The 13,466-nt window shown below is 36.6% G+C and overlaps 1 protein-coding gene across 1 annotated transcript in view; it reads right to left on the bottom strand.

Moving 5' to 3' along the window:
* The window catches only part of LOC132714819 (uncharacterized), a 23,850-nt gene extending 11,115 nt beyond the window's left edge, over nt 1-12,735 (bottom strand). The window contains exon 1 of the mRNA XM_060697741.1: nt 12,544-12,735. The gene's annotated coding sequence lies outside the window, so the exon portion shown is untranslated. The remainder of the gene's footprint in view (nt 1-12,543) is intronic.
* Nucleotides 12,736-13,466: the final 731 nt, after the last annotated feature.

The following is a 13,466-nucleotide window of genomic DNA, read 5'->3' as shown; positions in this document are numbered from 1 at the left end:
CGGTACGACCGATCAGCCACTTTTAGAAATTAAAATAGAAAACTAAAAAATCAAAAGCATTTTTAAGAAACGCCAAAAAGTATGTTTATAGTACTTTAATAGTAAATTAAAAGCTAACTGTCAATTTTTAAATAGCACCGGACTTTTCAAGTATATCGTGTGGCGATAAATCGGAACGTCACGGCTATTATCTATAATAACCTCGGAGTTAATACGAATTGAAAGTAGTTATACCACGTAAGGAACACGCACATTTTTTCAAACTTTGCTGTTAAAATCTCAACTGATTTTAACGAGATAAGGTGCAGAGTACCCGTGACTATACAAGCTACCCATAGTATATAAAAAATTAAAAAACAAAAACAAAAAAAAAACCTGAATTATTATTGTCGAAAGCATTCGAGTATAGCCATTTTTCATAGTATTTTCCGAGAAGTACGGTACACACTCGAATATAAGAACAAGCGACTAACTAGTCCCTTGTCTTTCTCATTGTTTGAAACAAAAACATATAATATACATGTATATTATAGATATATCGTTGCCAATGCATCGAAATAATAAATTGCTGTTTTTGGTTTTTTTTGTTTATTTTGCTTTTTTAATTGAAACGGAACACGCTGTTTTGTATTCTGTTCCAATTTGTAATCTTAATGAAATATTTCACTTTAAAGTGTCATGAATATTTGTTTGTTAGTGTTTTTTTTCGGAATGATATTAATTATTTATAGGTATTTATACATATATTTCATGCAGTATTCTAAATAATCCCCTACTCCCGGCTTTGTAAATACAGTTCGGATACTATATTTTTTCAAGTCTCAAAAAGAATTGAAATACATATAATTATTAATATATCATTCAGTTTGTACAGACTTACATTTTTGTTTTGCCTATATTTCTAAAGAAAGTAGTGGTGAATGTGAAAGTATTAAGATTGTTATTGTAGCAAAATTTTGACTTTCATACAAATTACTAAATCATTAACACCGTACTCGATTGGCAAAAATTAACAGAAGCAAACGATAGTTCAGGTTAATGATAATGGAAATAAAAATAAAAATAAAAAAAGTAAAAATATATATATAAATAAAAAGCTTTAAAAGATAAAAACATTTCTATGGCTTTATGGGCCTTTATGAAAGGATTTTTGCGCGTTAGAAACAATTGTAGCTGCTTTTTTAAGAAACGCCAAAATTATGTTTAAAGTATTAGCTATCATGATAAAACCAATGATTTGTACATATAAATTACTTAAATGACACCCAATGTTTCTAGTATAACGTGTGGCGCACACTTTTACCCATTTTACGAGGAATTCAATACACACAAGATTTCTAACTTAAGTTCTTTTCATTCTCGTTGTTTGAAATAAATATATATAATTAATCTTATAGATTTACTATTGCTAAAGAATCGAAATAATGAATTGCTGTTTTGACATATTTTCGTAAAGGTATATTAAGCGCTTTGCTTTTTAATTGAAACGTAACACGCTGTTTTTGTTTTGTTCCAACTTGTAATTTATATGAAATATTTCTCTTTAAAATGTAGCTTTTTTGTTTGTTGTTTTGTTCGGAAAGCGGATTAATTTTTCTCATAGATTAGCCTGGGTTCCAGTCTGTCGATTTTTTATGTGCTTCTTGTCGGCAAATCGACATATGAGCCGCGTCACGACAAAACCAACATAATGCGTTTGCGACCAGCATGGATCCAGACCAGCCTGCGCATCCGCGCAGTCTGATCAGGATCCATGCTGTTCGCTTACAACTCTATAACAAGTAGAGAAACTGACAACGAACAGCATGGATCCTGATCAGACTGCGCGGATGCGCAGGCTGGTCTGGATCCATGCTGGTCGCAAACCCATTATGTTGGTTTTGTCGTGACACAGCTCATATATTGATACTATCAAAACCAGAGATGTAGTGTTATCTATGGGTATCGAGTATGAAATAGCGCGTAAGTTATAAATAGGCAAAAAATATATCAACGCCTGAATCCCAGGCTACTTATAGATATATATACGTACATGTATATCTCATGTAGTTGTAGTATACTAAATAACTCCCCACCCCTGGATTGCAAATTACGTAGTTACAGTTCGGATTCTAGATTTTTTTAAGAATTAAAATGCATAATTAATACACAATGCAAATTGTGCAGAATGAATTATTATATCTACACTGTATATTGCAGTTTATCAAAAAATTTGACAATTTAAATATTGGTGCTTTTCATCCACGGTAACTTTGGTTAATGTCGCCTTGTCTTTTTTGAACTTTTTTTATATTCTATTGACTATTTTTTTCTTTTTAAAATTGTTTTTCCGGATTCATGACCACGGTAACTTTCCGGTGTCCTTTATTTTATACCATATGGGTTTTTCTTCAAAGAAATATCTAAATTTATGTAAAATTTTAGTAAAAATATTATGATTTTTCCAAATGTGAAATAAAAAAGATGTGAGTAAATTTATTTTTATTCTATTTTCCGAAGAAATCTTCGGAACTCATTATTAATAGAATAGAGTATGACCGTAAGGGCATATTTGCTCCAAATGAACGATATTTTAGACATGTTTATAGGGTATAAGATTTGTATATTCTGTTTCTTTCTATACTTAGCGCGCATGTATAATGCCCTTATATAAGCGCTTGACATTAAAAGGAAACAAAAACAATTGAAATATGTTTTCTTTTTATTCTGACAAAGTTATTTAATAAAAATAATGTGCTGAGCATGTATACATGTAAACAGTGATTGCCAGTCTTGATGTCACAGAAACGTAGTACGACAGCCCCAACCCTGTCGTAGAGCTGCGACATTTTCTACGACGTCGTAGGCTACGACAAACGTTCATAAAACGGTTTTAACGTTCTGCGACATGTCTGCGACAAAAAACTAGCCTACGACATGTCGTAGAGCGTTGATAAAACGGCCCCCAGGTCCTTAAGAATGTTCTGTTATAATATGAAGTTTATCCCTTCAAAAATAGCAAAGTTACAGTCAGTTACCGCCAAAACAATGAAAATTTCAATAATTTGACCTTCAAAGACAATGTCATTAATGAGTGAAGGTCAAGGTCTTTCGGTATATTTTTAACAGTTATCTTTGAAGATTATTATGTTCAAGTTTGAAGACAATCCATTCAAAAATAACAAAGTTACACCCAATAAAAGCCAAAAAAATGAAAATTTCAATAATTTGACCTTCAAAGTCAAGGTCATTGATGAGTGAATGTCAAGGTCTGACTGGTTATTTTTAAGGGATATCCTTGAAGATTATTATGTTCAAGTTTGAAGACAATCCATTCAAAAATAACAAAGTTACAGCCAATAACAGCATGAACAAGCAAAAATTGGACTTTTAACCTTGAAGGTCAAGGTCATTTATGGATGAAGGTCAAGGTTAGTGTGGTCTTCTGAAAGGTCTTGTCCCAAGGGTTGTTGTGGCCAAGTATGAAGACAATACACCAAGAAATAAAAAAGTTATGATCCAGGTACAAGTTTTCGGACGGCAACGGCAACGGCAACGCCGACCTGACTATAACAATACCTCTACTTTTTTTTTCAAAAAAAAAAAGTCGAGCTAACAAGAGTACAAATTACTAAACGTAAATAAAAACTTAACAAATCTCAAGTTTCTGTTAAAAGGGGAAAGTATTCAGTTTATCATTGGATTAAACAAGAGTAAACTAGGTAGAGTAATTTCTCTTAGACAGTTGCTAGTCCGTTACTAACAGTTATATTAATGCTATTTAAATTTTTTCCTTTATTCTTCTCTTATCCAAAAATTAATTCAATGCTTCCACTGTTTGGACTCGGAGCCCATTTCAACAAGATATGTTTGTAAAACATGTATGCCCCCTATCAGCAGCCAATTAGTCATGTGATAAGGTTATTATGCATGACTTCTGACCCAGTGATCAAACAATTAATAAGGGTTATAAAGTATCTACTGGTCATGACCTTGACCTTTGACCCCTTGACCCAAAACTCAATAGGGGTCATCTGCTGGTCACGACCAATCATCAAACAAAGTTTGAAGTTCCTAGGCCTAGGCGTTTTTAGTAAATTGATCAGAAACCGTTTTAACCTACAAGGTCAATGTGACCTTGACCTTTGACCCCTTGACCCCAAAATCAATAGGGGTCATCTGCTGGTCATGACCAATCACCATGCCAAGTTTGAAGATTCTAGGCCGAAGCGTTCTTTAGTTATTGATCAGAAACCGTTTTTACTTACAAGGTCATTGTGACCTTGACCTTTGACCCCTTGATCCCAAAATCAATAGGAGTAATCTGCTGGTCATGACAAATCACCATACCAAGTTTGAAGTTCCTAGGCCTAAGCGTTCTTGAATTATTGATCAGAAACCGTTTTTGCTTTCAAGGTCAATGTGACCTTGACCTTTGACCCCTTGACCCCAAAATCAATAGGGGTCATCTACTGATCATGACCAATCACCATACCAAGTTTGAAGTTCCTAGGCCTTAAGGTTCTTTAGTTATTGATCAGAAACCGTTTTTAATTAAAAGGTCAATGTGACCTTGACCTTTGACCCCTTGACCCCAAAATCAATAGGTCATCTCCTGGTCATGACCAATCACCATACCAAGCTTGAAGTTCCTAGGCATAAGGGTTCTTAAGTTATTGATCGGAAAGCATTTTTACGTACAAGGTCAATGTGACCTTGCCCTTTAACCCCTTAACCCCAAAATCAATAGGGGTCATCTGCTGGTCATGACCAATCACCATACCAAGTTTGAAGTTCCTAGGCCTAAGGGTTCTTTAGTTATTGATCGGAAACCGTTTTTACCTAAGAGGTCAATGTGACCTTGACCTTTGACCCCTAGACCCCAAAATCAATAGGGGTCATCTACTGATCATGACCAATCACCATCTCAAGTTTGAAGTCCCTAGGCCTTAGGGTTCTTTCATTATTGATCGGAAACCGTTTTTACCTAAGAGGTCAATGTGACCTTGACCTTTGACCCCTAGACCCCAAAATCAATAGGGTCATCTACTGATCATGACCAATCACCATCTCAAGTTTGAAGTCCCTAGGCCTTAGGGTTCTTTCATTATTGATCGGAAACCGTTTTTACCTACAAGGTCAATGTGACCTTGACCTTTGACCCCTTAACGCCAAAATCAATAGGGGTCATCTGATTGGTCATAACCAATCACCATACCAAGTTTGAAGTTCCTAGGCCTAAGGGTTCTTTTGTTATTGATCAGAAACCGTTTTTTAATTAAAAGGTCAATGTGACCTTGACCTTTGACCCCTTGACCCCAAAATCAATAGGGGTCATCTACTGATCATGACCAATCACCATACCAAGTTTGAAGTTCCTAGGCCTTAAGGTTCTTTAGTTATTGATCGGAAACCGTTTTTACCTACAAGGTCAATGTGACCTTGACCTTTGACCCCTTGACCCCAAAATCAATAGGGGTCATCTACTGATCATGACCAATCACCATACCAAGTTTGAAGTTCCTAGGCCTTAAGGTTCTTTAGTTATTGATCAGAAACCGTTTTTGCTTACAAGGTCAATGTGACCTTGACCTTTGACCCCTTGACCCCAAAATCAATAGGGGTCATCTACTGATCATGACCAATCACCATACCAAGTTTGAAGTTCCTAGGCCTTAAGGTTCTTTAGTTATTGATCGGAAACCGTTTTTTGCTTTGAAGGTCAATGTGACCTTGACCTTTGACCCCTTGACCCCAAAATCAATAGGGGTCATCAACTGGTCATGACTAATCACCATACCAAGTTTGAAGTTCCTAGGCCTTAAGGTTCTTTAGTTATTGATCAGAAACTGTATTTGCTTTCAAGGTCAATGTGACCTTGACCTTTGACCCCTTGACTCCAAAATCAATAGGGGTCATCTACTGGTCATGACCAATCACCATACCAAGTTTGAAGTTCCTAGGCCTAAGGGTTCTTTAGTTATCACTCGGAAACCATTTGGTCTACGGACCGACGGACCGACAAGTGCAAAGCAATATACCCCCTTTTTTTCAAAATGGGGGCATAATTACACTTCTGGAATGAATATCTCCCCTTGAAAATACTTTAAGCTTTCTTTTGCTGTATAATATGGGTGTGTTGTACAGTCATGTAACGTGAAAAGATGGTTACAATATACACGGTTTACACCCTTATCAGATGTCTAAAACAGGAAATAACTAGGGAAAAATGTATGTTAGAGTTATGTTACTTATCAAGATTATGGACTTTGAATTGGTAAGGAGTGTAACTCATGAAACCTTTCGAACAGGTACAACTTGTCCAACCTGCCAGACTACAAATGTAGTTTTCAAGAAACCTTGTATTGACAGACAGACTAAGGGACAGGCTGTTCAGTTCCTATATCCCAGCATTCCCAGGTGACATAAATATACTAACAGTAACAAGCACAAATAACTGGACAATAATGTGTTTAACTAAATTTAAATAAATCAATATGTTTAATATGTAATAAAATTTATTAAAAGAAAACCAAAAACAGCGATATTAAAATGCCAAAGACTTTAAAGTAACTAATACTGTAATAGCAAAAATAAAAAACAACATTTTAGACCCTGCTTCACAGATATTTTAATTCTTCACTCTTTGATCTTGCATTAATGGCAAATACTTGTCCAGTTAAAATGAAAATTATGGATCAGAGATTCATGTAACAGTGATCTGGCACCAACTTTACCCATTACTTCATATAGACGTCTTTTTCTTATGCCTTCCCCTATTGTTAAAAAAAAAGATAACCCAAAGAGCTGCCCCAAAGGGCCTGCTAGCAAAGCGAGCTTTACTGTAACGCCAGTACCTGCTAGATAGTGATGGTTTTGAAAACTTTCATCCGAAGTACCTAATTAACACATCACAACTTTTCAAAGTACAAGATAATGATAAAAGCCGAGGAATTCTGATTGAAAACGGAAGCGTAGACCGGTGTCCTGCGCACTTATATGGGAACCATAATAGGACAGGGAACCAGAATAAAAGGAAGCAGTGAATAAAAAACAAATGACAATTTTAAAACAAAATGTAAAACAAAAATGAACGATAATTAGCGAGCTCGACGAGCTGGCCCAAAGGGCCTGCTCGCACAGCGAGCTTAACGGTAACGCGAGTACCTGCTAAGTGATGGTTTTGAAAACTTTCATCCGAAGTACCGAATTGGACACATCGCAACCTTTCGAATTTAAAGATACGATAAAAACTGAGGAATTCTGAATGAAAACGGATGTGTAGACTGGTCACCCGCGCACGTCTATGGGAACCATAATTGGACAGGGAACCAGAATAACGGAAGCTGTGTATAAAATATCGAATGACAGTTTAAAAACTGAAAATGTAAAATGAAAATTGAAGGCGCCATTTTGTTTGAAAAAATCTGATAAATAAAAACAATTTTTTGTCGAATTTTGTTGTGAAAACTATCTAGAATAAAAGAAAATGGTCTAACTAAGAAAATGAATCCGAACACCAATATCTTTTATTCAGTCATTAACGTTGTACAGACGTTTAAAGTATTGTTTACGTGATGTCACAATGTAGCGCCAAACAGCACGTGCAAAACAAACAAATCAAGTACGCTATTTTAATGTCGCAAACATTTTAAGTTTTACATTTATTTCACTTATAATAATCTTTATTTCGCTTGAAAAATTATAGAGTGAAATAAAATAAACAAAGTTTTATCAACGTTTTCAAAACTCGTTTTTCATTTAACGACAGGGGGGGGGGAGCCATATTTAACAAAGTACATAACGTCACACGCACTCGTCACTGCATTTGAGATTATTTCTATAGTAAATCTATAATGGTATAACAAACTTACATAGATGTTCAAGTTCTTTGGATACTTTGACACACGGATGTAATCAGATAGATTAATCTGAGCAGTTTATTGCCTGTCCATTCAACAGGAAACCAGGATGTGGACTGAGGGAATACTGGGACGTCCCATCTCACCAAGGTCAAACACCACTATATTTCGGTTAGGTCAGTGACCACCACACTCCTCCCCGTCCTATTTGAAAAGGCTGGCTGCCAGATAAGACCTTTCTAGTATCTAATCCAGCACTCAATACGAGCCTATTGAATGATTTCCTGGATCCTTACCAGTACTGGTACTGTACCCTGCTCTAGTACAAGTACCAAATAGGTGATTATCATAAACCAATCACCTGAGCAGCTCAGCTATGACTTGATCAGCTGAGCAGCCCCACTAGGACTTACTCAATTACCTGAGCAGCCGACTATGCAGAATTCTACGACTCACTCAATCACCTAAGCAGCCCACGATGCAGAATTCTACGACTCACTCATTAACCTGAGCAGCCCACTGGAATTTATAAGAATGAATTGTCACCAGTAGCACCCTGAGAAGAATTAACCAACATTAGTCTCTAACAATCACAAACAAACATAAAACCTCCTTCAGGTCTAATTGATTCACTGAAGACTTATCTCTTACTACTGTCAAAACACTCTAACCCACTCATGCACTGGTTCACACTCAGATGCAAGGATATGCAGCTTATATCTAGAGACTACCGCAACACCTATCACATCTACCAGCTTAACAGCATGAGCATCCTGAGGATTATACCCCAATCCTCAATATAAGACCTTATCTGGACAATAAACAATCCAAACTCAGATTTATATTCAATAACCAACAAGAAGTAACCTTCACCCACAAGCTGTGAAACCACATTAAATAACCACAATGAATCATAAATCTCCAGTCTTATATTCTTACCTCCCAAAAAGACAACACATTTCCTTTGATAACTGTTATAACTCTGACATTATTTCAAGAGCTCAACCTAACAGATAACATCATGACAATTACTACTTCAGTTCTGCAAGATGCTCATTCTATTTCTGCCATAAGAAACCCCCAACACGCAATCCAATATTGTACTAACATTTGTAATGATCACTATTAACAGATGCCTGCATCCAAATAGATCCCATACAAACTGTCATATAAATTGCTTGTCGGCCTAAACAAGCACGCTACCAAATGACATTATAGGTCATCTAGCTTAGAAGAGACGGGAACTGCGTGCTTGGTGACCCCCTACATAGCAGTGAACTTAACTGACCAGATGCAACTTGCTTGTCTATATGGGAGCTAACTGTCTCTTAATGGTGACTATATTGTTACCAAACATCTCGGTTCTGGGACTCAGATTTCTGAAAATAACACCAGAATGGACTCTAGGGCCTTTTGAAACATTATCACCAATAAGCACGCAACTCATTATTACTAAGATGATTCCTAGATAATGAGCTTACACTCCTTGGATTCGTTCCCAAGGTTCCTAATTACCAAGACTGATTGTAACACACTCAATGACAGATGCGATTTTAACCTGAAACCCGTAGATTTTAGTTCCTTCCCTGGCAGGCTTCCCAAGACCCTTAGTGACCCAAGTGATCTTTTACTTGCCAATAGCACCACATCTACATCGTCAATAAAGGATCCCCCAATTCATGGGCCATCATATACTAATTGACACCTACCGCAAGGCAATTTACCCCAAATCGATTTCCCACATGGTACCAGACATTACATCATTTTACCATGATTACGATTTGTTCTGGGTCCCAAATCGATTTCCCACATGGTACTAGACATTACATCATTTTACCATGATTACGATTTGATCTGTGCTGCAGCAACTTACACCGGGATAGATCCTTCAACCATCCCGCCAAATTACCTTGTGGCTCCCAAAACCAATAAACCACCTTATATGAGTGATCAGTCTATGGTATGCAATCAACTAAACTACCAGATAAATTAAATTACCCCATGGTAGTTCTTCTCTGATTAACCACCAGATAAATTTAATTACCCCAATGGCGGTTCCTATCTGCAGCTACCCTCACCCCCACCAGTACTAACTGGTAAGAGGCAGGCTTTTATTCCCCAAGACTTATTCCAACTACAAGGAATTTCCCTCAAGTTGATTTCCTACATGGCACCCTGGATCCAAACACCATGTTTACAACCTGATTTTCCCCAGATCGATATCCTACATTTTATTCTATCCAATTCCCTTCCCCCCTTTGGGATTAGAAGAACCACATATTAGAATAAACATGATATCGACCCAACCTTGTAGTCTTAAAACACCTAAAAGCATTTTATAAACTTTTAGGGCTACTCTTTGACCTTAGCCTAATCAACTGTGAAAGCCTTCTCAAACTTATCTTCAAGTTCCTCAATAGCCTCTATCACAGTTTCCCAAGTCACAGAAGAGTTATCTTCATCAGAATGAACTTCATAACTATCAGTACTGACTGAAGAAACCCTCTTTCCTTCACACCTTTCACTGCGTTGGCTCCTACCAAAAATGGCCTCATGGCTCTGTTGGTACTTACGGACCAATAATTTGGCTTGTTCGACCGTGGATGGATCATGCATGTAAACATGGAACCCAGCTTGTTGGTCTAATAAACCATGGCAAAACCTACTTATAACCTGACTTGTTATAAATTGGGCACATACCCCCTGAAAGGCTTTATCGGCTAAGGCACGTAACCTGTCTGCAAAATCATCAAGAGATTCGCCCGGGTTTTGAAAAGCTTGATAAAATTGCCCTTGAGCTGCCTCTGGTGAGATTTGGTCACCAAACCGAGCCTCCAGTTTATCGTATAAAGAAGCATACGATTGCACTTCACCACTATTATGTAAAATTACATAATAATCTAAAGCTTTGCCCTCTAACGTCAAGCACAACGCACACAGTTTATCCTCATTTGACCACTGGCACATCTCAGCATATCTGGAAAACTTAAAAATGAAAGCTTCCCAACTGCCATTGCCATCAAATGTTAAATTCGTGGGCATTTTATCTAACGATAGTCTTGACCTGGCTGTTACAGGATAAACTGGTTCCCATCCCCCATGAGATAATGGCTCAAACTCATTATCCCCCAATGAGGTGGTCCCCTGTTCTTTCCATAGAGACCGCTCAGACCCAAAATCAGCAGGAATAGCCTGGGGAACCCTAGGTGTGGTAAACATATGCCCATTATACCCCATGCTATCCCCACCCATCACAGGTCTACCTTCTCTACGCCCAAATACTGAAGTGCTTTTCACCCCAGCTGACCCTCTGGCCACATCAGGCTTTACTGCCCCAGGCTTTGGTTCCGAAAAGTCTAAAAATGACTGATCCAAGGACCTAAATGACTTATCCAAGGACCCTTCCCCTTTAAAAGCTTCAGTATGATGCTCTAAAGCCTCCTGTTTCCTAGGGAATTCTTCCAAAACCTCATTTGGTGAAAAATCTATCATATCTAATTCCTCACCCGTTAACTTTTTACAACATATTGCAGACAATATGTCGCCTGTGATATCACCGCCAGCCCCCCTTATAGATAGGAGAATAGCAGCAACCTTCTTACTAACCCCCGGAATTTTAACCAACTCGTCCTCAGAAGCAAAATTAATCGCAACCTTAGATTTATTGGTGTGGGGGCCTTTTGTGTCTGACCTATCCATCGCCATTGCCATATTAATAATTACTTATTACAATATTTTTATTACAAATAATTAAAAATATCAGGCAATTAAAGGTCATGCAAAGTACCACTTACCGTTACTGTAAACCAATTTCCGAAATAAAATTTATTTTATTCCACACACCTGCACAATACTACAATATTGTGCCTTACAGTAACTATAATAAGCAATATAAAAAAAAATATCGCTCATTGAATTATGCAATATAAAAAATATCACACCTCTTTCTGCCTGAAAATAAGCAATATTATGAAAATATCACTCTTAAAAATTCCTCTGCAATTTTCTTTAAAAAATTGCTAGGTTTTGGAACAACAATAGAAGAAAAAAAATATGATACCGGTATCAAATATCCTAATTAGAAACCACAATGGTACAAAAACCTAAGTGGGTCCGAAGACTGGTAGCGTCTTAAAAATACAGGCTGCAGCTAGAATTGAATCACCGCTGCCACCATTATAGTAAATCTATAATGGTATAACAAACTTACATAGATGTTCAAGTTCTTTGGATACTTTGACACACGGATGTAATCAGATAGATTAATCTGAGCAGTTTATTGCTTGTCCATTCAACAGGAAACCAGGATGTGGACTGAGGGAATACTGGGACGTCCCATCTCACCAAGGTCAAACACCACTATATTTCGGTTAGGTCAGTGACCACCACATTTCATACTATTTCACGTTAAAAGTACATCGAGCTCGCTTTGAGGCTTTGCCTTTTACATACCATAAACATGCGTTGAAATTCGAGTCGATAAAAAATCAACTTGTTACATTAATCAAATCAGATCGAGAGGCATTAATGATTATAATAAATTTTATATGTAAAGGCAAAATTATGACAGGTCACGAAAACACGTGAAACTGATTTGTTTCTTTGGAATACAACATTAATTATAAGAAAGCGTTAGTTTAAAAAACAATTGTCAATGAACTGAAAAAAGCATTGGCCTATAAGCCAAGTAAAGATAGTTTACCTTGTTTAAATTAATTTTGTTTTTATTTTCAGTGTTTTCGAATTTCCCGGAAATGAAAATGCCTCAAAGAGCAAAATTTAACACTAAGACTTCAAAATACACGAAAGGTGTAAAAAGCAAATTGGAATCATGCTAGTAGTGTACTATTTAATGTATTGCTAATTGAGTTGTTTTGATAGACAATTATTCAAAATTATTCTTTTAGACAAATCAGCGATACTTTCGTTCATTTAGATATTGATTTAATTTTTATAAAACAACACCAATGTCTAATGTCATGAATAAGACAGTTGTACATTGTATTATGCTCTACAGTAATGTTATGAAAAGACCAGTCTGCTGTATTAAAAGAAAACAATTTCGTGTGAAAGCGGACAAATGTGTTGTAGACTGCAGTTTTGACCTGTAAATTGTAATCGTCAGTTTAAACATTTCTTTGAATGAAATGGAGAGAATATATGTTGTTTTTGATGTGATATTGTTGTTTATGTGTTTTGACCATTAAGATCGGAACAGACTGTAACATCTAAGTGTTTTGATTCTGCGGCTGATTTCAATTCAGTTTAGTGGAGAATATAAGGGTATATTAGGGAACCCCTCTTTCCAGTGATCCGCATTTATCTGGATTAAATTGAATTGGCCAAGCTATTTCCCATTTTTCAAATTCTTGCAAGTCTTTTTTTAGATATAACAGTGGCACCAGCAAACATTCTGATCTAATATTCAAGACTCCAGTAGGTCATTAATATAGACTAGGAAAAGGCAATAATGGGCCCTTGTGAAACTCCAAAAAAGACTGAGAATACGTATACACTAGACAAGTGACCTTCTACAGAGCTCTCCATTTTTAGATCTGTTGGAAGGAAGGATTTTGTACAGGGGTGGGATGTAAGCAACTAGGGCCTATAACTTGCATATCAGCC

The sequence above is a fragment of the Ruditapes philippinarum genome, unplaced genomic scaffold, assembly GCF_026571515.1.
Source record: "Ruditapes philippinarum isolate M1 unplaced genomic scaffold, ASM2657151v2 ctg1883_1_1_1_1, whole genome shotgun sequence".
In the NCBI taxonomy this organism is placed as follows: Eukaryota; Metazoa; Mollusca; class Bivalvia; order Venerida; family Veneridae; genus Ruditapes; species Ruditapes philippinarum.
The sequence above is the reverse complement of the archived record's forward strand: the minus strand, read 5'-3'. Positions and strand labels throughout refer to the sequence as shown.